The 25,922-nt window shown below is 47.6% G+C and overlaps 1 protein-coding gene across 5 annotated transcripts in view; it reads left to right on the top strand.

The window, feature by feature from the left end:
- The window catches only part of LOC105497527 (OTU deubiquitinase 7A), a 368,351-nt gene that overhangs the window by 52,078 nt on the left and 290,351 nt on the right, over positions 1-25,922 (top strand). The window contains exon 1 of one of the 5 annotated variants that reach the window (XM_071067241.1): positions 5,523-8,590. The exons of the other annotated variants lie outside the window; for them this stretch is intronic. The gene's annotated coding sequence lies outside the window, so the exon portion shown is untranslated. Of the gene's footprint in view, positions 1-5,522; positions 8,591-25,922 lie in introns of those variants that run through there. 5 annotated transcript variants of the gene reach the window in all.

The raw sequence follows: 25,922 nt of genomic DNA, 5'->3' as shown, positions 1-25,922 counted from the left end.
GGCTGCTGGAGATAGGAGTGTGGGAGGTCAGGCCGCAGCTCTCAGGCTTCCACCTGAAAGAGGCACATCACCTCTCTGCCCACTCTTTATCAGTCAAAGCCAGGCCCACGACCTCACCCCTCAAACACAGGGAGGCCGCTGTCTCCCTTCACCTGGAAGCAGGGAAGCCAGACACACTTTGTTAGGAGCACCTGTGACTACATTATACCCTTTTGTTGAAAATGTTAGTGGTTTCTATTTTTTTCTCCCTATAAAGAGAGATGCAATGAATATCATCTTTTCTCTGTACCTCTTTGTTCCTGTCCTTTTATTTTTTAAAGATACAGTTACAGACTTCGAAGGACTGTGTTAAAACGTTTGGCATCAAGGCTGTTGCTAGCATGTGTGGTACCTGCCTAGTCCATCCTCACTGCTATAACAAAATCACTTAGACTGGGTAATTATAAATCATAGAAATGTATTTCTCACGGTTTGGGAGTCTGAGAAGTCCAGTTTCAAGGCACTGCCATGTTCATTGTCTGATGCAGCCTTGCTCTCTGCTCCATAGATGGTGCCTTGTTGCTGTTCCCTCAGCTGGGGGTGATGGAAGAGCACACAGGATGAATGTGGCATCCTCACGTGGCAGAAGAGATGGAAGAGGGGGCAACTGTCTGACGGCTGTCTTGTAAGGGCATGAATCCCATTCAGGAGGGGGAGGTCTTCATGACTTAATCACCCACAGAGGCCTCAATTCTTAATACCACCACCTTGAGGCCTAAGTTCTATCTACGAATGTGGGTAGGACACATACATTAAGCCGCAGCAGTGCCTCTGTGCACAATTTGGAGAAAGGCAGGTGGGCAGCAGGTTGGTATGAATAAGGTTCTGCCCCTTTGCAGCCCAGGCCAAGGGCATGGGTGTCGGTTGGATTTCATGCTCTGCTGGCCCTTGGCCTGTTAGGTGACACAGGACATCACTCTAGTTGTGGGCAGGACTTACCAAAAACCCAGGAAGCTTAGGTTCCCATCTAAAGTCAATCCATGCTTTCAGAAATTGCCAACATGTCCTGACTTTTAGAGCCCATGGGAGAACAAAAGCCTTGGGTTTTTCAAAGATCAGAAAAGGAAAGGCCCAAAGGAGAGATATTATTCTGTAGAATTCATTCTAGTCCGTAAATTATATTGAATTTCTGGATAGAGTACAAAAAAACCCAGAAAAATGTGACTAAAATGCACCTAATCTCCTGGTGTCTGATTTCTCGATTACAGAAGGGCATCTCCTTCCTTAGAATGGAGGTTTTTTTTTAATCAGTCCTGACCACAGACTGCTTCTCTAGACTTTCAGCAAAATCTCACTGATAAGCCATGAGTGATGGGGAAATGATCTAGGGTGGTGTAATACAAACAGGAGAAACTAGGTGTGAATAACTGACTTCAATTGGATGAAAAGCATGGACAGCAATAGGAGGCACCCAGTTGAAATATTTGGACGTTTAAAACCTACCAAGCAGAGGACCCAGGGAAACGGTGCTCATAGACAGAAACTAGTTCACGGCCTCAGCATGATGGCGTGCCCAAGAGCGGCATCACTTCATTATTTTCTTCTGATTTGGGTTCTGAAAATGTAATTCTGAAATTTTGTTTTCATTGTGAATTAAGTGAATTGAGGCAAGTTTTGGGGTTATTTGGTTTCTTTATTAGTTTGCCTTTCTTAATGTACTGTCACATGACAGACACCTTCTTACGATTCATACCCCCTCTCAAGTGTCCTTCCTCAGAACGGCCTTCCCATGGGACGCGCAGGCATGAGTGCATATGAAAAACATAACACAGTTATAAATATAATATACATAAATTAAATTCTGGCATTACTAATTTGTTTGCCAAAGGATTTACCCTAGGATTCTTTTTAGTAGTAAAGGTCTCAATGTATGTTTAACATGTGATTCTAATTTTTTTTTTTTTTTTTTTGAGACAGAGTCTCACTCTGTGGCCCAGGCTGGAGTGCAGTGGCGTGATCTCAGCTGACTGCAAGCTCTGCCTCCCAGGTTCATACCATTCTCCTGCCTCAGCCTCCTGAGCTGCTGGGACTACAGGCGCCTGCCACCGTGCCCGGCTATTTTTTTGTATTTTTAGTAGAGATGGAGTTTCACCATGTTAGCCAGGATGGTCTCAATCTCCTGACCTGGTGATCTGCCCGCCTTGGCCTCCCAAAGTGCTGGGATTACAGGCATGAGCCACCGCGCCTGGCCATGTGATTCTAATTTTTAAAGTGATTTTTCTTAATATAATGGGATCAGTTGTTAAGGAGAAGAAACTGACTAATATTTTAGACAGCTTTTTCCTCCCTTTTCTGCTTTTGTGAAGAAGGAATCAAATATCTCTTTTGTTTGTTCCAGGAAGGACATGATAGAATTGCATGTGTACCTACGGGTCCTCTACCCAAGGTTTGATGTTACCGCAGAGTGATTGGATGAAAAGCATTCCAGGGCATGCTACTTTTCATCTTTTGATATGGGCTGGAAAGGGGCCGGAGCCCTCAAAGCAGCATCCTCACCTGTGCCCAGAGCAGGCAATGCCTCACTCATTCAGCGGCTTTTTTCCTGGAGGCCAGCAGAAGCTCCTCACGTATCAGTGGCCCAAACTGGGGCATGTGCCTCTTCTGGTCAGTCACTGTTGGCTGAGGGAGAAGCATTGCGAATGGTATAAGTCACCACCTGCTGTGCCGGCTGGGAACATGGTGGGGACCTTTCTCCCAGAACATCTGTGCTATGGGCAAAGAGAGAGAGCTGCCAACAAATGTCCATGTGAGAGAGTGTGCCCCATCTTTGGAGAAGCTTTCTGTTCATGATTGTTACAGAGTGCATACATTTATGTGTCACAACAACAACTTACAAAACAACCCCTGTGGGATCCCAGTGCTGTGCTTTGGGTAGGACGATGGCCCATAGTGGGAGAGGCCCCCCAGCCTGGCTCCATCCTGCTCCCACCGCCTCATAGCCCAGTGCTCTGTTTCCAGAATGGATCCAAGCATAGACCAGAGGATCTTTGCAAAGTGAACTCACACAGTTCCAGCCCCTCACGGGCTTTGACGGAAGGCCAGTGGCAGAGAGGTCAGAAGCACTGGACGTTCAATGAACTCAGACACAAATGAGCTAAGTGACCTTGAGCTCATTCCTTGCTGGGTAGGTGTTTGCTCATCTGTAAGACAGAATGATCGTACATCACCCCAGCCACCCTCGCGGGATGGCTGTGATGAACAGATGGGAGAACAGATGCAAACGGTCACTCACCTTTGGGACTGAGGAGCTGACAGTGGCTCTGGTTTCTGCAGCAGTGTCATTCTGCTGAGAGCCCTCTGATTCACAGTGTCCACTTGGGCATGTTGCTTTCCCTGATAAAATCAGAGATCTGTATGTCATTGCTCCTATGGCTACAGCAGCACAAACGTCCTGGCAGGGGGCGTTTGGAGGGGAGTTTCCACATTGCATGGATTTGTGCAATTGTAAATTTAGATACAGCACCCTAGAAGGCCCTGGAAGCAGCAGAAGGGCTGGGGAGTTGTGTGTGCCTCTGTTCAGTGACAGGGAACCAATGTTGAAGAAACCCAGTGGTCTCCTTTGCAGCAAAGGATTTGAGAGTCGGGGAAGGTGGCAGGAACAATGCGGGAGCTTCAGGACTCTGCCCTAGGAGTTCATTCCGCCATGGCAAGGCAGGGTATTTACTCACAGCTGTTGTGTAATGAATAGATACTTGGCCCATGCATAGATATGAATCTATGCAAAAAGTAACTGCCCAGTAAACATGAATAGAACTTACGCATGATTTTTAGCCGGGTCCAGTGGCTCACACCTATAATCCCAACACTTTGGGAAGCTGAGGCGGATGGATCACTAGAGGTCAGGAGTTCAAGACCAGCCTGGCCAACATGGTGAAACCTCATCTCTACTAACAGTACAAAAGTTAGCTGGGTGTGGTGGTACGTGCCTGTAGTCCCAGCTACTTGGGAGACTGAGGTAGGAGAATCGCTTGAACCCAGGAGTTGGAGGTTGCAGTGAGCCAAGATTGCACTGCTACACTCCAGCCTGGGCAACAAAACGAGACTCTGTCTCAAAAAAAAAAAAAAAAAAAAAAAAAAGAACTTATGCATAGTTTTAAAATTCCATTTTCTTAAATGTTAAGGCTCTTCTTTTTGTCTTAGGATCTTCTTTTTGAATTAGGATGTGTCACACGAACAGGGTTGCAGCAGGCGCGGCCCCCCCCATGCCATGGTCATCATCAGTGCTATTGGTGGGATTCTCAGTTCTTCAGGGCACTCGGTTGGGCTGACTCTGGGCCTCTTGCGGCAGGGCAGGTCTGGGGGATGATTCCGCCTGGTGAATTGTGAATGGGAGTGCTGTGTGTCACTTCCAGCTGGAGTCAGTTGTTGACACGTGGTCCGTTAGAGCACCCTTGCATGGCTGATGCCAGTGGTTGGGGTGGTCTGCTCCATCAGCCTGAAACCCAGAAAGAGGGTTTGTGGAGCATAGCCCCGGGCTGATTATAATGCATAATTAGCATGAGTGAGAAATAAGCTGTTGTGGGTATGAGCTGCTAGGGTATCGGCTGGTCTGTTTGCTACCCCACAGTGACCTAGTCTACAGGGATTGATGCTCTCGCCATTTCTTTTTTTACTTTTTATCTACAATTTCTTATCAGGCTGATCATGTGTCTTAGAATCAAGGTGTTACAGTAATTCCTCTGGTGGTTTTCCATAATTCCCAGTTAAGGAATCTTTTCAAGCATTCTCAGTTAAACGTAAGTAGAGCCTCCTGACTGTTGTCCAGGTGTCACTGCGGAGGCAGGAATTGGGCTTGGATATTCTAGGAGATTGATATTTACAGAAACATTTTGAAAATTAGAAAGCTTTGTGAAATGGTGAAACTGGAAGTTTCCCAAGTTATGTTTCATGATGTTAAAATATCTTCCATTACAAAATAAAGGTTCTTTGACTCAATAAGCTTGGGAAATGTTATGTACTATTTTTTTCTTAAAGATGCATAATGTTCATTAGCATATCAAAGGCTCTGAGAAGGCCTGCAACACAGAAATTGTTTATTTCAGTGGAATTCAGTATTCTTCAAACTTATTTGAACAAAGAATGTCCTCCCTTACCCCGACCTCCCCCACATATTTATCAGACCCAGTGTTTATGGGGAGGGCAAGACAAGAATGTGGCATTTGCTGAATCTTGGAGCGGTAGAGTAGTTCTTCATGTCAGAAAGCTATATGGTGTGTCATGCAGTAAATCATCATGAACTAAGGCACTTTACATAATTATTCTCTTTTCTAGTCTTTTAAGCAAAATTTATTGAGTTTCTACTGTACAGAAGCCTAACAATGCTGGATGGTAGTGAGTGGAACACTCTGTGCCTGATCCATGGACCCAGGTATCAGCATCCGCATCAGCAACGGCATTGGTGTGGGGAGGGCATGCGTATACCTGCACATGCTTGGCCTGGGCCATTACCTGCTGAATGGAGCTCTATTAACATGAGGCCACTGGTGTTTGACAGGTGCCGCATCAGATGTCTTGCTTCTGCCTTCTCTGTGTTTTGGGTTGGGTTCTGAAAGTGTCCAGGGAAGGGCCTGGCCTTGAGAATTCATCCTGAGGGAGAATAGATGATGTGGCATGACCTCATGCCTGTGTGTATGTGTGTGTGTGTGTGTGTGTGGAGCTTAGTGCCCTTAGAAATGACAGCTAAACCCTTATATTTTAGAAGACGTTTATCACTTGCGTGTTAAGACCAAGGGTGCTGAGGACCAAGGGGAGACTCAGCCTGGGGCATGTGGCTTAGATTAGCAAAGCTCCTCACATGGTGGATGGATCGAACCTTCACACTTGCAGTTGTACCGTCTACGCGGGACATTCTGGAGGACCACACTATTTGAGACAGCAAGGAGTGGGAGTGGGATGGGGACGCTTTACGGTATGGGTGGAGTGTTCCGTCTCTTGAATGCCTTTCATTGCAGCCATCGGTAGGTGGGTTCTTGAGGTCCAGAAAGAGGCACTCCATGAGGCAGGTCTTTATGGAATTTGTCAGGCACCAAAAAGGGAGATTTGGCTCTTTTTACTGGCCCATGAAATAGCTTCAGGGCATGCATTTTCTTGGAAGCTGCTATTAACCATCACCTGAAATTTCTCCCAATGCTGTTTCTTCTCTCCTCCAGCAAGGACAATTGTAAATGAGGCAGAGTCATTTAAATTCTGTCCCTTTCACATTCAGATTACCTCAGGGTAGCTGAAGTGACCACCCTTGGAAGGCGTAGCTGAAGGGCAGTTGATGCCATAACTGCCCGATTCCTGCGGGTCTGTGGTGAGCTGGGGACCTGCAGAGGAGTGTGGAAGCCCTGGTTGGGCTCCCTGAACAGGGTCAACTGGGGCGTTCTGATTAGGAGGCAGTGGGTCCGGGACATGTTTGGGAGATGAGGCCCATGTGATGCGTGGGTTGATGCTCTGATACTGTCAGAAGCCGGGGTCCACTTGCAGAGCCCCCTTCCTTGTTAATGCTCCCTCAATCCCCGATGCTTCCACCAATGCGGAAAGCCTCGCTCTGGTCACCACCTGCCCTGTCCCTGGGAAGGCTGGGGGAAGTCAGGCAGCAGTGACCAGCGTCCTTCCGCAGCCTCAGGCCTCTCTCAGGTCTCCTCAGGGGTGGGCTCCAGCGAGAGCGAAGCTGACCCCTTGTGCTGTGTGGAATGAGTGAGGGAGTGAGTGGATGCTCACTATTGCCTGTGTACAGCTCTGAAAGGCTGATGGGAAAAAGCAGGTTGCCCTAGTCCAGGGAACATGGTGTTCTGGCCAGGCAGACTGCTCGCAGCAGGGCCTGGCCAGCTGGCAGCACTGGGCGAGTGGCAGCCCTCACTGTGCTCTGTATCCCTGCAAAGTGAGGATGGTGAGGCAGTTGTGAGGGTGAGAGGAAGGCACCTCTCTACTGCCCTTTAACTAGCACCCAGAGCCCTGGGAGTGCGGTGGAGATCCTGCTCACTCCTGCGGCTTCTCACTGTCTCCTTTTCCAGCCACACACGTCAAACACCCATAAACACACACCCACATGCACATACGCACACACACCCCACAGGTGTTATACACATACCCATGCACTTACATGCACACCACACTACACACACCTACAGACACTACACCACACATACAGACACAGCACACACTCACACATACCACACACATAGACACAGCCCACATCATACCCCCACACACACATGCAAGTACAATACATATCACACACACACACCACACACACATGCACTTACACGTGTACCATGCACATATACACTAAGCCACACACACACATCAAATCAATCAAATCAATCAAAAGGTCTCAGTAATTCATTTTATCTCTCCCTCAGTCTGCCTCTTTCCATTCCTACTGTACTAGATCCTGCCATCACTGTCTCTCCGTAGCTAGAAATATTATTATATTTTCCACCAAATGTAATTTAAATTGCCCTTGAAAGTGGAAACTGAGACAGAGGTTGAATCCATGCACCTTCTCTGCAGTGCTTTATCTGTGGATAATGTTTGTTCTACTCACTGTGGCTCCTCCTGCTGCATAGGAGGTGCTGGACCCTGCTTTGAGACTTTCGATGCAAGGCACACTCCTTCATAGGCACACAGTACAGGCTGCAGTGGCTTGGCTTTGCACCTCATGAACTGGGGACTTTCTCATCAGAGAGCACTCTGTGTGGCCCTGCTGGGTGTCCTTTAGGGCTCAGAGCCTCCTGGGCATGGAGGCCTGAGCCGGCTGATACCACAGAGCTGGGAGAGACTGACTTTCGGACAGAATTCCAGAAGGGGCCAACCTAGTCCTTGTAGTGCCTAACCTCCAACAGTTAGTTGAGAACCATTATTAAAATGGCTCTTTGGAGCAGCAGACATAGAGGCCACTGGCATTAGTTGAGGTGGTTACCTTAGTCTGCTTGGACTGTCATGCAAAATATCATAGACTGGGTGGCTTAAACAGCAGTCATTGATTTCCTCACAATTTGGGAGCCTGAAAATCCCAGATGAAGGTGCTGGCAGGGCTAGTTTCTGGTTAGGGCTCTCTCCTCGGCTTGCAGACAGCTGCCTTCTTGCGGCGCCCACACATGGCCTCTTTTCTGTGCATGCATGAAGCTAGAGCCAGTGATCTCTGGTGTCTCTCTTTCTTCTTATATGGACACAAACCCTATTTGTTTAGGGCCCCACCATTATGACCTCATTTAAACTTGGCTTGAATGCCCTGTCTCCAAATGCAGTCATGTTGGTGGCTGGGACATCAACATAGGAATTTTCAGGGACACAGTTCTGTCCATGACAGTAGTGAAATTTTCAATGAGGCTCCACTGCTTCTTCAGGTAGGCCCTTGCCCACCTTAGCACCCCTGTTGTCCCACCTGCACCCTCTGTATAAGTAAACCCAGCTCCATAGAACTATGAGTGTGCTGGGCTGCTGTGCCGAGGGACCCCTCTGGCCTCCCGAAGCCTCCCTTCTCCAGCTGCCGGAAGAACTGCACCATCTGCACCACCTTGCGGGCTGACGGTGGTTCCATAGAAGCCCTGGAGAAGATGTGACTGTGAGTGCCTTGCACTTACCCCTTCGCCTCTCCAGGCGTGTTTTCTTATCTCTGAAGTGGGGAAAACACACTCATCTGGTCACAAGATGTTAGTGGGTCCAATTAGATAAATTTTGTGGAAGTCTTTAATGGACTGAGAAATAGTTATATACAGGAAATGAATTGTAGCTGGTATCACTGAATCACTGATGTGCATAAATAAAGTGCTTGTGTGTGTGGATTATTTAGGAATCTGTTCAGGTTTGAGTAACAGAAAACTGACCAATGAGTGGCTTGCTTTTCATTCGCAAGGAGGAGTCTCAAGGTTACTGGCTTTGGTATGAAGGCTTGACCCATCTAGGCTGAACCTCTCATTCTCTGGACCACATGGCCGCAAGGTGGCTGCTGAAGCACTAGCCATTGTGTCCTAGTTCAAGGGAAGGAAAGCTGGTCAGTACCAGCTGCTTCTGATTCTGTTTTATTAGGATTGCAAATACTTCCTGGAAATCTGGGCAGGTTTATGCTTAGGTTTTATTGGCTGGAACTGGGTTTCTGCTTAGATTTTACTGTACTAAAACTAACTGCAAGAGAGGCAGGGAAAGCAGGAAACGGTATTGTCACCATTGTCTTACAGTAGTCTATATCCGTTGCCCAACGCTCGACACAGTAACCCACCACTGCTGCTCAAGCCAGATTCTGATGGGAAGGCAGAAGAAAGGGATTGGCATTGGGTAGACAGCAAAGGATGGTCATGTCTCTCCCAGGATACACTTTACTTCCTAAGAGCTGGAATTCAGAATTGCCAGTGGTGAAAGGATACTAGGTTCTGTTACAGGAACGTTCTTCAGTGTTCCTTAAAAATTGTAGCACCAGGGATTACTAATAGAGAGCAGAGTTTCGGCTGGTTTGAAGTCAGTGTGCATCTCTCTAGTCGGAATGGAGGTATTGGAAGCTGACCCTGCAGTCTACAATGTGCTTATTCCTGCTTCCTTTCCCGTCAGAGTCTGTCTCACTGTCCCCCAGGCACTTCTTGGTCCCTTGGCTTCTCAATGATTTTGCTTTTCAGTCTCCACTTTGAACAATCGCCCAGCAAGTTTAAAAAGGAAAGGCAGGAGCCACATGCAATTAGACAACGTAAAAGGAAGCAAGGGCCAGCCTCACCTAGCCCGCGTGGGGCCTGGGCAGCCTGAAGTTGGACTGCTTCAGTCCAGCTCTGTGGCTCTGTACTCCAGGCTTGTCTCGTCTGCTAAATGAAGTCCACACCTTGGCTCTGCAGATGTGAGGCTCAGGGGAGGGAATGTGCATCTCGTTTCATTCTTTTGTCCATTCTCACACTGGTGTGAGTGCTGCTGTAGATGGAGCCTGGTGAGGCCTTGGATCGTGCTGTCTGGAACAGTCAAGAATATGAAGCAGAACTGATGTCATGCTCTGGCATCCTTAAAAGGGCAGTGCCTCAGGGTCTCTTACACTCAGACTTCTCAATATGTAACCAAGGTCCTAGGTAAATGACTCGGGGTAAGTGACCCCAAGGCTAGGACTGACCCAAAAGGAGGTGGTGTCAAGAACTACGGTACAACTCAAGCTCATGCTCGATCTCTGAGTCAGGCACCTTCTCCGCTTTCCAGAGCCTGTTTTCTGAGAAGCTTGTTGCAGCTCATGCTCTGAAAGTGCTCACGTGAATGAGGTCTGTGCTGGGGAAATGCAGTGGGTATCAGTTTTGAAGCCTAATTGTGTTTCAAGAAGCCCAGTGCTCCACACAGGGGCTCCTGTAATGGAAAGGCAGTGCTGCTCAAGTAGGAAGATGGTTTTGCTCTTTTATTTCTTTGCTTTGACAGTTCATCCTGGCACTTGCTGATGGAGTGTCAACTCTTGAGTTGTTTTAGTTGAAACCTTGTGAAGGAAAAACCTGGTGAGGATTTGTGTGTTTGTGTGTGTGTGTGCGTGTGTGTGCGCGTGCGTGTGTGACATTTGTTAGTTCAATTGTATAACAAAATATTATGTTTGGGGTTTTCTGTCTTCTGGCCCCTCCTCTGTGTAAAAGTACCATGTGCTCTGAGTGTTGCCAGCTTCAACAGACAGATGAAACTGGCACCTATCAGCAGCAGGGAGGCTTCCTCGAGGTTATTAAATATAGGAAACAGCATATTGGTAACAGCGGCTCTCTCAGTTGGATGATTTCCCCTAAATTCTTGGGAAGGGTTCCGGTCAACAGTCTGTGAGGCTTCAGTGCATTTGTGGATATTTTGGGGGGCGCGGGGTGGGGTGGTGGTTGGTATATGATTTCTATTTTACCTCTTTAGGAATGAAAGCATCTTAATCAAATATAGCACGCTCATTCCTGGAAGACCAGCTCCAGGGGGCTCTGCTGATGGTTTGAAACCATCTCAGGCAGACAGGTGTTATTGAGCATAGGTAGTGTTGGCCGGGACCCTTAGCCCACCAAGTCCACCACAGGCACTTCCCAAACTCTCCCTCTGTACTCCTGCCAAGACTGGAGCTGGGGATCTTAACTGCCAGGTCCCCAAATAGGAGATTGGGAATTTTTCTGCCTTTCCTGTGGCATCTCTTGTGTGCAATTTGGGGACAGTCAAAGAAAATAACATGTAAGAGTTTAATAAAAGGAACTTAGAATTAAGAATGTCATTAAGCACATTCATCAACTTTAATGACGTGTAGTAACTCATGCACTCACCTCTGTGAGCCCTTTTCACAGGTGTGAAACACATGCGTGTCCCTGTGAGACTCTGTCTCTTGGGAGATGGCAGTGAAGAGCTTGGGGCTCAGCAATGGGGAGATCTAGTGTGAACCATAGCCAGTGTGGGCAAGTTACTTAGCCTCTCTGAGGCTCAATTTCACCTGCAAAATGGGAATGGTATTATTGACTCTATTGAGCTTATAAGGGGATTCAATGAGGCCATGTTTATAAAAAGACTAGTACATTGCTATGCACATAGGAACTGACAAATAAAGGAGAATTGAACAGATTGAATTGAAATAGCCCAGAGGCTTACAACATCTCCAGATGGGAGAGGGAAGGGGGATTGGGTGGCACATGTGGCCAAGGCCACCCCACTTCTTGGAAAAGTGGATGAGTACACATCCCCGGGACGTCGGGCAATGGGTTAGGATGGGGACAGTGTCAGGGCACCATGTCTCTGCTGCCTTCATCCCCAGGGTTGCAGACCACATGTCCATAGTGGATGCCCCACAGGCAGGGCACGGACGGCAGAATACCTTTCCTGTGAGAAACTCAGTTCTCCTGCTTACCATTTATATTGGATTGTGAAATGCTCTGTGGTCACTTTTGTTGATAATGTATTTTGATAAAGTCTCTCTTTGTAGCTAGAGGGAACTGTTTTCTATACATGATCCTGGGACAAGAGACTTTGGCTCTGCTACTTGATGGAGGGACAGTGGCTGAAGGATGGGATGATCAGCCTTTGACCCCAAGGACCAGCAGTGGTCACTGGGGGTCCTTGTTGGATGTGAGGCAACCCACTAGACCCTCCACGAGGAGTCTGCATGGAAGGATGGGGTTTAGGTAAAAATTTTAATAGGACTTTTTAATGACAGAAGTCTTGAATGTCTGGTTGAATATATTAAACAGACTACATTCTGCTTTGTCTCATTTTCCAGTGATTATAAGAGGTTGGCTTGGATGATCTCTTCTTAAATGTGTTGCCAGTAACATTGGTAGCCCTACTGATTCATGAGGAATCTCTCATTAGTGCAAATGTACTTCTGAAAGGCACATAAATGGGACTCCAGGGAAAAGTCCTGTCCAGAGATGCACCAATTACTGCAAGATGAGCCATGTGCTTTTTGCATTGAATGAGACCCAGAATATAGTATCAACCCAAGCAAAAATCTTACCCTAATGCTTAACAGTAGAAAATGATCTTAGTTTTCTGGGCTGAATAAATCTCCAGAGGTTTCAGGATTGGAAGCTAACAAGAGTTTTGCATAAAACTCTTGAATTTTATTGCTAAGATTATGATAGATTAGTTGGAATGTAATTCCTAAACTTGTAGAAAAAAATGTACAAATCTTTAAAATGTATTTTGATATAGTTCCATATAGAAACCTCCTTAAAATGTGTTTTACATAATATGTCATTGTGGATATTCTGCAAAACCACAGCGCCTTAAAAACATTCATATTACTCTTGTCTCCTCCCTTGCTTGGTTGCTGAGCGTGCATTTTAATTGATTTGTGTTAATTGATTAAATGTAGATATTTGTAGCTTTTATTGTTGGGTTTTGGAGGAGGAAGATCTCCAGAGACCTCAGGCTATCTCAGCTGTCCGCCTTGAAGCGGGAGTCAGGGACCTCAGGCAGCTTCCTGTGCAGAGAAGCACACCTTCCCCTCCTGCCCTGTAACTCTCTTCACGTTCATCTGGATTGAAGTAAAGGCACTGAATATGATGTCAGTGGGTCTTAGATTTTGCCAACTACAAATCTGTCAGTTCCTACATATGCCTCTCTCTAAAGACAGACACAGTTTGATAAATCACAGGCCTCCCTTTAGAGGTGATGTGGTTATATCACCTCTGTGCCCTGTGCCTGTGCAGACGGGGAAGTTATCTTTTGGGATGGATAGAAGAGAAGGTTCATGCATCAGGCCCTTCCTGCATACAGGGCCCTGTGAGGTGGGCTGGCATCCCAGGCATTCAGTGGGCCCAGGGGAGGGTCAGGAGGAGCCCAAGCCTGTCCTTTGCCAAGGTGCATCTACAGGAGCCTACCAGTGCAGGCCATTGCCAAGTTGTCCAGCTCTCTAGGTTACCAGGTTGCTTACACCTGCCTTTTCTTTCTATTTCATTACAAATCAGGCTCACGACTCCTCCCTCAGCACTTAGCAGCCACTGGGCTGATAGGCCTCTTTAGTGCTGTCCTGCAGCCTTCCAGCAGATCCTGGATCCCACTGGGAAACTAACTCACCCCACCTGCTGCCTCTGCAGGGGCTGTGTGTATGTGGAGGTCAGGCAAGAAAAGGCCAAGGATGGCTCCTGGCAGTTCTTTGTTCAAGATGCCTGGCCAGCCGAGGAGCCTCTGCGCACAGCTGCTTTCTGATGCCTGTCTTCTTCCCTTGCCTCTCAACACAGTGCCTGGGACAATTATGATGTTATTAAGTGCTGTGCCCATTATTTCTTTAGCAATTGCTTCTGCACATGTTGTGAGCGGTTCTCCTAGAGCTCAACAGAAGTAGCTCAGCGGCACTTAAAGCAAAGTGGTCTATACAGACACAGGGTTTAGCTTTGCCCCAGGTGGGTTGGTTTGATGCTTACCACTTGTCATGGGCGCGTCAGTAGGTGATGTCCAGCCCAGGTCAGGTGGTGTTTGTGGAACCCCCATGATGACAGCTCCTCTGGGGAAGGAGAGTTTCTTCGGTTCCATCTGGCATGGCTGGGATTGGGCATCCCTCCCCCACCCCTCCCCAGCACAAGAGAAGTGTCAGTTTCTGAAATCTGTCGTCATTCACCGCATCAGCCTTCAGACTGGTGAAGTCGAGGGGCAGTGGGAGAATGGGGCAGAAATTCTCAGACGCCTCACAGCACTACATCCTGAGGTCTCCATGGAGGAGAAAGGGGAGGAAGGGGCTTAGTCCCTGGGGAGAGGTTGGGCCAGAAAGGAGGAGGGAGCCAGCCCTGAACTTCAGGGAGAGTGTCCTGAGTCCCTCTGAGGACATTTTAATTCAGGGAGTCGGGGGCCCGGGTGTTTCCAATGAACCATAAAAATAGGCACTCCATCAGAGCTGTGGTTTTAGGTTGTGTCCAAGAAGCTTGACTGGACATACGTTGGTAGCAATGCCAGAGGGAGCTGCCTCTTCCCATTGTCCCACACATTTTCTCTTCAAGCTATTTTATATCTTGAAATTATGTTTATGCAATTTCAGTTGAAGAAAGGGTCTGTTCCTTGAAGGTATGGAAGCCATCCTGCAGAGTTAGGGGTGAATAGTAGGTAAAGGCTGAGGACTGCATCATGATTAAATTGATTAACTTCAAGCAAGACCAAATGTGTTTTGTCTCATGCCCCCTGCCACCTCTGCTCCCATGGAGTTAGGGAGGCATCTGACTTACCCGCCAGTAAGGGGATTAAGCTTGTCATCTGGTATCATCACCTTGATCTGAAACCATGGGGAAGGAAGCTTTGGGCTTTGTAGCAGATGTGCTCGGCTGGGATGAGAACTTATTGTGAATTCCATCTTGCATCCTGAAAGATGTACTTGTGGGTGGGGCCTCCACTGGCTTTTCACCTGGTCCCCTACCCCACCAGGGTTTGCTCTGGAGGTCACTGCATTAAAGCAATGCTCTCAGATGGTCACAGTGGAAGGCACTTATGTGACTCACTGCAGCGCTGGAAACTTTCTGAGAACAGCGTGACACACCTCAGCCAGCCAGTCTTCCGAGTCGTAAGGAAAAGACTGACTTTAGCTGTGGGGCTCAGCAGCACTTAGGAAAAGAAGCGGAGTCTGTGTCCCCTGTGGAGCTCCCACCAGCTGAGGCCTTGAAAAGGGTGCTTCCCCCAGTGTTCTCAGCAAGACAAGGGCGGAGGCACCCCTGAGCCTTCCTGGAGAGCTTGGTCCCTGTGCACAGAGTGGTGTGTTGGTGGCGTATATGCTCGAGAATCAGAGCCATCACGGTCTTGGGGACAATAAGAAGCAAGCTTAAAATATACAATTTTTAAGTCATGTTTTGTGAGTGGGTAAGAAACGAAGGGAAGATGATATTTTAGCAAATAACTCTGTTTTTAAGGATATCGAAGTGATATGGATTGATGCGGTAAGATGTTTTTATTCCAATGCCTTGAGCAGCAGGCAGTGTGTCCTGGAAATGTGAAAATGCCGTTCCTGGTCTGGAGTTTGCTGCTGAATGACCTGGTGTCCTGGGCCACTCTGAGCTTCTGTCCCCTTCTCTGGGGCATGATTATTGGTTCTGTGGATTGGTGGTTTTCAACTGTGTTATTTTCATTTGTCTGGGAATGCTCTGCTCAAGTGAAGTCTTACCCACAAAAGTCGACAGACCTGCCCCTTGATCCTTCTCTCCCTCAGCCAAAAGGTCACTTAGAGGTGCCTAGAGGGCGGGGAGAACCTCCTGACTGGGTGAATTCGGGGATCCCTCTCCTTCCACATCACTGTGGAGCCTGAAAAACCTCAGCAGCGTTTGCACCAACTGTCAATTGGGGTTCAGTTCAGGCCTGAAGAATTTGACCTGAAGTAGTCCTTGTAGTATTTTTATAACAAAGACATGGTAATTGCTTTTCAAAGACTGAGTAAAAAAGGAAATGACTATGACTTTATTTCTTAATTTTTTTCTGTAAAATAAGCCAGTCTGTTAAAAAAGATGTGAGATGTTAAACGTACCTCAAAGCATTCTTAATCCCACATCTCAAATGTGCTATTGCAGGACTGAATTTCAATAACATCAAATTGACTCCATAAGTAGTTACTTATAATCTGGATATCAGCATAATGAAGCATAATGTGAGAGTGAATATTATTATACCTTATGTGATGGTTAATACTGAGTGTCAACTTGACTGGATTGAAGGATGCAAAGTCCTGATCCTTGGTGTGTCTGTGAGGGTGTTGCCAAAGGAGATTAACATTTGAGTCAGTGGGTTGGGAAAGGCAGACCTACCTTTAATCTGGGTGGGCACCATCTAATCAGCTGCCAGTGAGGCTAGAATAGAAGCAGGCAGAAAAATGTGAAAAGGAGAGACTGGCCTAGCCTCCCAGCCTACATCTTTCTCCCATGCTGAATGCTTCCTGCCCTTGACCACTGGACTCCACGTTCTTCAGTTTTGGGACTCAGAATGGCTCTCCTTTCTCCTCAGGCTGCAGACAGCCTACTGTGGGACCTTGTGATCATGTGAGTTAATACTTAATAAACTCCTCTTTTCATACACACACACACACACACACACACACACACACACACACACACACACACACATATATTCCATTAGTTCTGTCCCTCTAGAGAACCCTGACCAATACATCTTATTTTTTTGTGATTTCATGTAAAAAAATGGGAGGTAACTGCACTCCTGGTACATGGAGCTTGCAGGATACTAAAGCAGTGTCACTTGAGTGTAATGTGTGGACGCATACACCACGTGTATGAATTATGCTGTGTGAATGATGGTTCTTTGGATCAGTCTATATAAAAATATATAAATAAAAAACATATAATTTTACATTTATTTATCATGACAATATTTTATTTTTATTTATTTATGTAAAAAATCAGTCACATATCATAGGTTTAGGATTTAAAGCCATCCTGATTTCTCTTGGCTTTTAGTCATGGATTGAAAATAATTTAATAGTAAATCTCATATCTCTTGCATACACACATACACACAGCACAGTGTAGAAATATAGCAGAAATAAGCTACTTTAGCACCCGCAAAGTAGATGATGTTTCTTTTAATTTTTTTATTTTGTTAATCGATACTTTCAAATGTTACTGTTCCACCAAAAATGCAATTTTATGCATTTTGAGAAAATGCTTCTGTATCTGAGGTGATGTGCCCACTGTTGGCCTAGATAGTGGCAGCTCAGAACCAGCCCAGGGTTTGCCCAGAGCCTCTGCAAACCAGAAGGGCTGGATTCTGGGAAACTGTTTTCTAAGGCAGTCAGAGCCCTGGCCACTTGCCATCAGGCTGGGAGAGTTGAGTTAGTGCGGTTCCTGGTGTTCCGCTAGACCTCAAGCCAAGCCAGCTCCTGTGAGAGTAGTACACCTATCTCTGCCCTTGCACCTGGCCTCCCAGCTGCCTGGGGTATGAGGCCGGCTCACCTCTGCACGCTGGCACTGGCGCACACTGTCCGGCCTGTGTTGAGTGTTGAATGCACTAGTGATTGTTCATTAGGAAGGCTAGTTGCAGTGTGGAGTTTCTGGGGATATCTACTTTCCAGAACGATCTATGGAAACCTGATTCTGCTTTTTTTTTTTTTTTTTTTTTTTTTTGAGGCTGCTGGATAATGCTGTACATTAAGCTGCATATGTGTTTTCTGTAGGTTGTTGTTTCCTGCTTTGTGTGTTTGTTTCTGGCCCAGCATGCAGAGACCCTGAGAGCATGGCTCTGAGACCCATGGAGGGATGCCCATGTGCACAGCAGGGACTGCAGGGAATCCGCAGCAAAGGGGCACCTGTTTGTAGACGCTGCCGTGGCTGCTGTCAGCAAGAATCAGCAAAGCGCACAGCTATCCACCTGTCAGGGGTCTTAGAATAAATAAGAAAAAAAAAGAAAAAGAAAAAAACACTGGGGCTAATTCTCCTCTGTAGGAGGAGTATCGCCTTCCCTGCCTCTGCTTCTGCTCATTCTGGTGGTGAGAAGCTCTGTAACCCAGAGGGGCCTAAGAATGTGAGGCTGGATGAGACCTGGACCTGGCTGTGTTCAGCAGAGCATGGGAACTCGTGGCCTTCAGGAGTGACCAGGGGACACCCACCACAGTAGCCAGCCACAGAGGCCGTTGGGTAGGCCGGCTGCCCTGTCCCTCCTGGCTGCATCCTGATGGTCCCACAGCATCCTGGGGAGCCCCGACCTTCAGGAACACACCATGAGCTTGAAGCCCACTGTCCCTGACTGGCTGCTGGCAGAGTGCATGGGGGTGGTGAGACCATGGGCCACCAGGACCCTGGGCACAGGTGCCTGGCCTCCCCTTGGCAGGACCGAGGTGTGCGTATCTGGTTGAGCCTCAGGTCCAGGAGTGCAGGCCCCTGGAGCTTTTTGCCTGGGAGCGGAGACATTCTGAGGTCTAGGTGGGCCCAGCCTGGGCTGGTTTCCAGGCCCGGAAGCTCCTACTTGGTGAGCTGATGTTCGCGGGAGGACTTCTGTGTTCATATTCCAGGGTGAGTTTTCCATGCACACTGAGTACCTTGTGTTATTCATAATCATCTGGCCACGAATGGGAGGTGTGCTGCTAATGTCACTGCCAGATTTCTGCCTGAGTCACAACCTTATGCTAGCCTTCTCACTCCCTGCGGTCTCTGGTGTAATAAACACTCTTCTTGCTTTTGCACCTGAAGTGTGGTTTCAGTGATTCGAGTGTCATGTGTGGCTACCCCCATTCACCTAAAGAAAGTTTGGGTTGCATATGAAGAGATCTTTAACTCAGCAGTGCTTCCCCTGTATCTTCAGCCTCCTGCCCCACCCCAGCCTGTGAGCCTTGACTGAAGGGAAGCCCCATGTCCTGGGTCAAGCAGCAGCCAGGCATTGAGAGCGACTAGGTGTGAGCCAGAAAAATCTGGATTCCAGCCTGTCTTAGTAAGCTCAGACTGCCATGACAAAGTACTGCAGAGGGAGTGGTGGATGCAAGAGGTGTTTATTTCTCACAGTCAGTTCTGGAAGCTGGGATGTCCAAGGTCAAGGTGCTGGTGGAGTCCGTGTCTGGTGAAGTCCCTCTTCTTGACCTGCAGGTAGATGCCTTCTCACTGTGTCCTCACATGGCCTTCCTCCTAAGCATGCAGGCACGTGGAGGTTATGTCTTCAACACAGGGATATGGGGTGGGCCGAAACATTCAGCCCCCAGCATAGCCCCAGACCTACCACTTAGGAACCGTGTAATGGAGAGACTTGCTTCCCTCTCTAAGAGTGTTTTCTCATCTGCAAACTGAGAATGGAACTGTATCGTTCGGGGGCTACTGTCTGGCTCAAGGAGACGCAGCCCTCTTCATGGCCTGCAGGCCCGCACAGCCCTCTGTTCCTGTCCAGGTACCCCGCTCTCCCCTGTGTCTTTGCCGGACTCAGCCCAGCCACTCCCGCCTTCTCTCTGTTCAAGGAGCCACCCCAGACTCACTCCTGGCTTAGAACTTGTACACTTGCTGTTTGCTGTGCTCGGAAAGCTCTGTCTCCAGACGATTGTGTGGCTGCCTCCTGGTCATGGGGCCCTCTCCACCATGGTCCCTCCTTGAAGGCCTGTGCCGCCTCTTCCAGTAGGCTGTGTCTCAGAGTTCTTTCTACACGTGGTGATCTTGAGAGGTGAGATCGTAGCTCCCTGCAGAAAAGGAGAGGTCTGCTTTCTGCCCACTAGCAAAGTAGTGGGTTCCCTAGGCACAGAGCTCCTCAGCCATGACAGGAGCCCCCCAAGGCAGAGCCTCCCCTGGCTTCCTTCTCGTGGGGGCTGGGAACCAGAACAACGTAGCTGATGCCCTGCTGTTTGCTGTGCTATACATGGTCAGCTGTCCTGCTGGGGTCCAGTGAGCCTCGCTGTCTACTTTTGGCACTTAAGGTGTTGGAGCAAGTTGACTCCTGGTTATCCTCAATGAGGTTTCAGTTCTTCCCTGGCAGGTTGGTGCAGCATGCAGCGGAAATTCACTGTCAGGCCCATGCACTCTGCTTCCATTCTTGATGCTTCCTGGTCGTCTTCAGAATACTCGTCAGTCAGTGCCAGAGCTGCCTTGTTCATTTTATGTGTTTTTGCCTTCATGCTCTTATCCATGAGCATGAGCGTCTGCTCTGACTTGTCCATGGCCACACCTGGATGCCTGGACAGCAAGCATGAGGGGGCATCGGGAACATGCCGCAAACACTTGAGTGAAACAATGAACCGTGTGCAGGACAGCAGGCAGCTCACGGGCACTGCGTTTATCTCAGTAACCTTGGCTTCAAGTGGGGCCACCCTCTCTCAGAATTTTGGGGAAGATCACATTTGTTATGGACTAAATTGGGACCCACCCAAAATGCCTGTGTTGAAGTCCTAACCCCTAATACCTTAGAATGTGACTTTATTTGGAGATACGATCTTTAAAGAGGTACTTATGTTTAAATGAGGCCCTGTGGGTGAGCTCTGATCCTGTATAACTCATGTCTTTATAAGAAGATATCAGTCACCAGGGATGTCCACACACACAGCAATGCCCATGTGAAGACGCAGTGAAAAGGCGGGTATCTCCCAACCAAGAAGAGAGGCCTCAGGAGAAACCAACCCTGCTGACACCCTGATTTTAAACTTCAAACCTGCAGAACGGTGTGAAGTGAATGCCTGCTGCTTAAACCCAGCTGTTCTTGGGCATTTTTTGTGGCAGCACTAGGACACTAATACAGCGTTCCATAACTGATGTGCTGGGAGGAAGTATCACAGCACTGGAGAATCAGCACACACAGGGACCACTCGTTAGGGTAGTGGCAATAGGAACATGTCTTTGCGTTTTGGAAGGGCACTTACAATTCTGTAAGCATGCGTCCAGGCTTAGGATAGGGTTTGGGAGTGAAGGTGGGCGACTCCCTTTGGAGTACAAAGCATGCGATTTGCAGGTGTCACCCAAGGAATGGGGGCTGTTCCTTTAGGCAGCCTGCATGGTGGGGCCTGGGCCCTCAGTGAAGAAGGACAGGGCAAGGTCCTGGCCTCCTGGAGCTTGTCCTTTGGGGGAAAAGACAGAGAGGCCACAGGGAGAGGGTACTGAGAGCAAAGCCAGAAACAGAGCAGCCACGCTTAGACTCAGTATTAATGGAACAGGTACTTGTTGTTGAGAAGCGAATGCCAGTCTGCATTCCCTTCACTGCCAATCAAAATCTGCTGCTTTATGGAACCTAAAGAAGGAAGGTCCCTATGAGCAGAGGGGTTTGTGTTCTGTTTTGTGACCAAGATACATACAAAAAGATCACTCAGCCCTCCTAAGCAAGAAGACACCTCCGCCCGCCCAGCTTTTCGGGGAGGGTTGGCAGTTTAGAATCACGTCTCAGAGGCAGCACAGGCCCCCGTGCTCCTGAGGTCGAGGGGCATGACACCAGGGAGGTGCTGTCATCCACTAGGGCAGCTCAGAATGAGGAGCTTCTGAAACATCTTAACTGATTTATTTTCCCTTTTTTTTTTCTTTTCATGCTTGCGCAAGTGCAAGAGTAATGTTTGAGGCCAGGTGCAGTGGCTCACACCTGTCATCTCCAGCAATTTGGGAGGCCGAGGCGGGTGAATCACCTGAGGTCAGGAGTTCGAAACCAGCCTGACCAACATGGTGAAACCCCGTCTCTACTAAAATACAAAAATCAGCCGGGTGTGGTGGTGCGTGCCTGTAATCCCAGCTACTCAGGAGTCTGAGGCAGGAAAATCACTTGAACTCGGGAGGCAGAGGTTGCAGTGAGCTGAGATTGCACCACTGTGCTCCAGATTGGGCAACAGAGCGATACTCTGTCTCAAAAAAAAAAAAAAAAAGAGGAATGTTTGAAAGCTCTGTCTAAATATAAGTATGAAATAAAAACTGGAAGCAATGGAAGAGCATTGGGTCATCATTGACTTGGTGGCTACTTTTTTCTTTAATGCTTTTTTACATTAATTGTGTAACAATCATGGTGATTAAATTTTGTTTCAATCTGGCTAGGTCATAATATCCAGAAATGTGGCATGTTGCTGTGAAGGTAATTTTTAGATGAGATTAATATTTCAATTAGAAGACTATTAATAAAACTGATTGCCATCCTCAGTGTGGGTGAACCTCATGCAATTATTTGAACGCCCAACAAAAAAAGACTGAGCTTCCCCAGTGAAGAAGGAAATCAGTCTTCAGACAGCCTTCGGACTCCAGCTGCGATATCAGTTCTTCCCTGGGGTTCCAGCCTGCCCATCTGCCCTGCAGATTTTGGGTGTGCTAATCCCCGCAATCATGTGAGCCAGTTCCTTAATTCTCTTTAGGAAGATAGATAGATAGATAATGCATAGAGACATAAATAGACACACACATACACACATACACACACACACACGCGCGCGTGCGCACCCCTTACTGGTTCTGCTTCTCTGGAGAACCTCTAATGTTATAGAGACTCAAGTTCACTGCATGTGGCGGTGATCCCTGCTGTGACTTTCTGCATCTAGTGCATCTCTCCAAGCCTTAACTGAGCCTTCTATGAAATGAGGATGATGCACCATCCTTGCAGGATCCGTATGAACATTTCAGGAGATGAAGCAGAGTGTTCATCTAGGGGCCAGGTTCAGAGAAGAAGCTTGGACACCATGCTTCCGGGAGGGCATGTGGTGTGTGTGACTACATTCCTGTGCTGTCTTTCTGTGCCCTACAGGGATACATATGGGCCTGTTCCTCACTTTACAAAGAGGAGACTGAGGCCCACAAATGTCCAAGCATGCTTCCAGTCACCCAGCTGTGGAGTGGCAGCCCGCCTGTCTCAGGTGCTGTGCTCCTAGCTCCAGTGTTCTTTAAAGAAAAAGCCAAATTTGCATTTCAGGAACCTGCAGGCCCGGGAGAGTGGCTGGGTGTGTAGCTGCACTGTGCCTCATACTCCCATGCCACTCTCCATAGGGAGGTGTGCTTATCCATGGCACCTGCCCTGGCACTCCAACCCACTGTTTTCACCTCCCGGAAAGATAGAAGAGATCAGCCAATCATACTGCTAGCTACACCTCTCCGATTTTCTCATCCCCCAACTCCAATTCTCTCTCAACTCAGACCTCTTTGGAGTTTCATAAACCCAGTCCTCCAGGTCAGCACTCCAGTATCCACAGAGGCTGAGACCCGTGACGAGGTCCGAACCAGGTTTTTAGGGACCGCACAATGAAAGTGCAGCCCCTGATGGTGCTAGCAACCGTGTTCAACCTTCCCGAAGACAAGGGCCTAGTGGAGGAAAGCCTCAATCATCCTGTGATTCCCACTGACGGAGAGAGGCCAGCTGCAGAGAAATGTCCTGCATAAAAATCTGTGTATTTCACCTGTGGACCCCAAATGAACCGCGTCTGTAACCCACTAACCTTTTATCCCAGGATTCGAATGAGCAGGCAGATCCGAATTGTCTGCATTTCTTTAAAGCCCAAGTTACTTTCTTCAAAGGATAGTCTCATTTGTAATATTAAAAGCATAATGAGAATAACTAGGTTTTATTATTTAAAAGATTTGTAGCCGCAATAATCTTATTTTCATTTTTATAGATCTCTATTCAAAATCAGACCAATGACTGAACTCTGGAGAATAAAGGAAATGACCTGTTATTTTACTTAAGATAAATACATTGACTTTTATTTTTAAATTAAATCTTGAGTAAATTAATTCATATATCTGGGTTGATTGTAAACCCCAGGAGAAACAATAACTTTGTATTTATTTGCAACTTAAGTTCGGCTCTCATCTTATGAAGCGCTCACTGGAGAAGCCCAAGCGGGCCCAGTAGGGAAGGAGCATGCCCCAGACAGTGGGCTGGGGAGGCGAAGTCGATGAAGTGATTCTCTGATTTCTATCACTCAAATGTAAGTTCCGTGAAGTTAGGATTTTTTTTTCATTACTCTATTCCTGGCCTTTAGAACAAGGCCAGCCAGCACTTGTAGGTGCTTAATTAATATTAGTTGAATGAATGAATCAGTTAGACATTTACTAATTTGTGACTTTCTCCCACCCTTCCGCCCCCCGATATTATACCATTGATCCTTGGTACTTAACAAAAATAGGAAGTGACAGATTTATATTTGAATATTTGAATGTATCATTGAGATTGTCACACTGCTTTCTGCTTCCTGTGATAGGGACATTAAATCATCTCTTTTGAGAAATAACTGTCAATGTAAAGAGGAAAACTTTGCCAGATATTAAGGCATACTGCAAATCTATAGTGATTGGAAATTGTGGTCCTGATGTAAATACAGACAAATGGGCCCATAGCACAGAACAGGGAGCTTAGAGACAGATATTTGTGCAACTGAGGTTTAATACATGTTAAGGTAGAACCACGTATCCACAGGGTAAGCTTCTATTAGGGAAAAGTTTCCATGTAGAAAAATGAATCTAGATCCATACCAAACACCACATAAAGGTTAAAAATAGAGGTTTAAATGTGAAAGATAAAACTGTGATGTTAATCAAAGAAGGCTTAGATGTAGAAGAGTTTTTAAAATTAAACTTCAAAAGCATAAACTATAAGGCAAAAATAATTAATATGATCAAATTAAGAATTTCTGATCAACATAGGCTTCCTTGGTAGCATCAACAGACAGATGACAGCTTGGGAGACCATCTCTGGAATACCAAGGCACGATGTACAAGGAACTCTTCCAATCAACAGCAACTGAGAAGAACCTACATGGAAAAATGGCCAAAGGTTATAACCAGGCATTTTTCAGAACAGGAAAGTCACAGGGCTAAAAAGCAAAAGAAAAGACGCTCCAAGTCATTTTTAATCAGAGAAGTGTGGACTGCAAAGCAATCAAATGGTCTTTTATGAATGACAGGACAATGGGCCATCTCCTTCCATTAAGCCTTCCACTGGTGGCTCTAGCTACAAACCCAGAAGGACTTAAGAAAATGCAGCTTCGTACCCCCTTCCAGTATTGTAATTTAAGGATGACGGAGAATGAGAAGGAAACATATATTTTTGGTTTGTAGAAGGAGACATACAAAATAAGTAGAAGAAATGCTTTCTAAGAAGAAGGTACCAATGGACCGCAGAGGAGGGATGGAGGACTCTGTGAGGAGAGAGGACACAAGGAGACCAGGTTGAGGCAGGAAGTGCCCCTTTGGCCTGATGGGAAGCCATGGAGGCTGAAGGGAAAGGCAGTGATGCTCTTGGACACAGTGTGGGGTTCTCTTTCACCTGGGGTCAGATAACCCAGGAGCATCAGTTACTACCAGGCCAGAATCAGCCCAGAGCATAGGAACTGAAGAGGCCAGAGACCCCTGATGCTGATGCAGGCAGGGGCAGGGAGAGCAGGTTCTGTCCCATTATCAGAAAGGACATTCCTGCTGCTTCCAGGGGAGGTGCACAGCGGGTTGGGAAGCTGGAGGGAGAAGCATGGCGCACAGTCTCCTGAGTGCTGTGTGTACGGTGGTGGCACGGGGCGAATCAGCTTGGGGGTCATTTCCTGTGCCCACGTGCCATCTGTCGATTGGTGTTTGGTGTGAAGCACGTGGTGTCTCCCGGGGCTGGCGGTGAGGAGGATGAGCGTCTGCATGGCAGTGTGGCAGGACTGCTTAGAATCCCCAGGCATACTAGGCACGGGGGCAGCCTGCCACTAGCCTGTGTCCCTCGCGGCCTGGGGGCTGCACAGAAGAGCTCCCTGAGGACAGCCCCTCAACCAAGCCCTTGGGTCCCACTGAGGCCAGTCACTGTTCCCTGAGGTGTAGAGGTGAACACAGAGTGGAGGACTGTGCTCAGAAGCCAGTGGGGGATGGCAGAACACACATCTGCCTAAAGAAGAATTTTATCTGGTGGTGGTCACTGTTGTGCAGAGAATGCTGTGAGAGAGACTGAGGGCTGCCTCAGACTGAGGAGTCAGCAAGGGTCCCAGAGGAGAAGAAAGTCAAGGTGCAACCTGAAGAAAGGTAGGGGCCAGACAGAGGGAATAGTGGACAAAAGAAGCTCCAGGTTAGGACTGAGTGTGGCTCAGTGCAGGATGAACAGGCTGGCCCAAGTCAGGG

Source organism: Macaca nemestrina, chromosome 7 (assembly GCF_043159975.1).
Source record: "Macaca nemestrina isolate mMacNem1 chromosome 7, mMacNem.hap1, whole genome shotgun sequence".
Taxonomy (NCBI): Eukaryota; Metazoa; Chordata; class Mammalia; order Primates; family Cercopithecidae; genus Macaca; species Macaca nemestrina.
This window is presented reverse-complemented; position numbering and strand designations above follow the sequence as displayed.